Raw genomic sequence first — 2,411 nt, 5'->3', positions numbered from 1 at the left:
TATATACACAACAAAGCTACAAAAAGTAATTATATATTGATAGTTTTTGGCAGTAATTCTAAAGGAAATCAGGTACACTGCTGATACTAAAGATATAAGAATACCAAGGGGCTGGGGACAAAACACAAGCAAACAGAGAAGTAAGAAAACAATCTAGGTAGATCAGGAAAGAGAAGGGAAAGAAGCACTTAATAGGGACTGATGGTTACTTACCCTTGCTAATCTCCTAGAGTAAGTTAAAAAGGCCAATAGACATGAATTTAATAAACATTCCTATCAGCCACTCTACTCTCAATACTATTATTACCTCTATTTGCATTCATCTTCAGCTGTTACTATAATCATATTATAGTGCAGTTAGACCCTATGTGCATTTGAGAATGCAACCATTTACACATAATAAACAATGCAAAATAAAAAAGACAAATCATTTAAATGATATAGTCAAAAACAGATCTTGCTGTGATTTATGTTATAGAGTGTTTTGCCTATGCTTTCCTCTAAGGGTTTTATAGTATCTGGCCTTACACTCCCATTGGTGGGAATGTAAACTGGTACAACCACAATGGAGAACAGTATAGAGGTTCCTTAAAAAATTAAAAACAGAACTATTAGGTTGGTGCAAAAGTAACTGTGGTTTTGCATTGTTGAACTTTGCCATTTGATATTAGAATGCATTCTTAAATAAATATGCTTATGTTCTGTATCATTTTAACGTGCATTTCTCACTTTATGTTTTTTGGCTAGTAACTTATTACTTGCTATTTATTTCATATGTATTTTAGACCAGGGAAATGATGTTAGACAAAAAGCAAATTTGAGCAATTTTCTTATTTGAATTCAAAATGGGTCGTAAAGCAGTGGACACAACTCACAACATCAACAACGCATTTGGCCCAGGAACAGCTAACAAACATACAGTGCAATGGTGGTTCAAGAAGTTTTGCAAAGGAGACAAAACCCTTGAAGATGAGGAGCACAGTGGCTGGCCATTGGAAGTTGACAACAACCAAATGAGAGGATCATCAAAGTTGATTCTCTTACAACTACATGAGAAGTTACCCAAGAACTCAACGTCGACCATTCTGTGGTGATTTGGCATTTGAACAAATTGGAAAGGTGAAAAAGCTTGATAAGTGGGTGCCTTGTGAGCTGACTTGCAAATCATAAAAGTCATCACTTTGAAGTGTCCATCTTCTCTTTTTCTATGCAACAACAACAAACCACTTCTCGACTGGATTTTGACATGCGACAAAAGTGGATTTTATACAACAACCAGCGATGACCAGCTCAGTGACTGGACCAAGAAGAAGCTCCAAAGCACTTCCAAAAGCCAAACTTGCACAAAAAAAGGTCATGGTCACTGTTTGGTGGTCTGCTGCCCGTCTGATCAGTATAGCTTTTAAAATCCTGACAAAACCATTACATCTGAGAAGTATGCCCAGCAAATTAATGAGATGCATGGAAAACTGTAACGCCTGCAGCCATCAATGGTCAACAGAAAGGGCCCAATTCTTCTCCACGACAACACCCAATTGCACAGCACACAACCAATGCTTCAAAAGTTGAACGAATTGGGCTATGAAGTTTCACCTCATCTGCCATATTCACCTGACCTCTCACCAACCAACTACCACTTCTTCAAGCATCTCAACAACCTTTTGCAGGGAAAATGCTTCCACAATCATCAGGAGACAGAAAATACTTTCCAAAGTTCACTGAATCCCAAAGCACAGATTTTTATGCTACAGGAATAAACAAACTTATTTCTCATTGGCAAAAATATGTTGACTGTAATGGTTCCTATTTTGATTAATAAAGATGTCTTTGAGTCTAGTTATAATGATTTAAAATTCAGGGTCCAAAACCGCAATTACTCTTTCATCAACCTAATACCATAAGACCCAGCAATCCCAATCCTGGGCGTATACCTGGAGAACACCATAATTCAAAAAAAATGCATGCATCCGAATGTTCGTTGAAGCACTATTTACAACAGCCAGGATAATGGAAGCAATCTAAATGTCTATCAACAGATGAATGGATAAAGATGTGGTACATATATACAATGGAATATTACTCAGCCATAAAAAAAAATGAAATTGTGCCATTAGCAGAGACATGGATGGACCTAGAGGCTGTCACACAGAGTGAGTCAGAAAGAGAAAAACAAATATTGCATAATATCACTTATATGTGGAATCAAGAAAAATGGTACAGATGAACTTATTTACAAAGCAGAAATAGAGACAACAGATGCAGAGATCAAACATATGGACACCAAGGGGGAAGGGGGAAGTGGGATGAACTGGGAGACGGAGACTGACACATACACACTACTATGTATAAAATAGATAACTAATGAGAACCTACTGTATAGCACAGGGAACTCTACTCAAAGTTCTGTGGTG

General features: G+C 37.2%; 1 protein-coding gene across 1 annotated transcript in view; it reads right to left on the bottom strand.

Annotated features, from left to right (window-relative positions):
* The window catches only part of LOC104980959 (THO complex subunit 2-like), a gene marked incomplete at both ends in the record, with an annotated part of 113,276 nt that overhangs the window by 101,088 nt on the left and 9,777 nt on the right, over positions 1-2,411 (bottom strand).

This window comes from Bison bison, unplaced genomic scaffold (assembly GCF_000754665.1).
Source record: "Bison bison bison isolate TAMUID 2011002044 unplaced genomic scaffold, Bison_UMD1.0 scf7180017864508, whole genome shotgun sequence".
Classification (NCBI taxonomy): domain Eukaryota; kingdom Metazoa; phylum Chordata; class Mammalia; order Artiodactyla; family Bovidae; genus Bison; species Bison bison.
The sequence above is the reverse complement of the archived record's forward strand: the minus strand, read 5'-3'. Positions and strand labels throughout refer to the sequence as shown.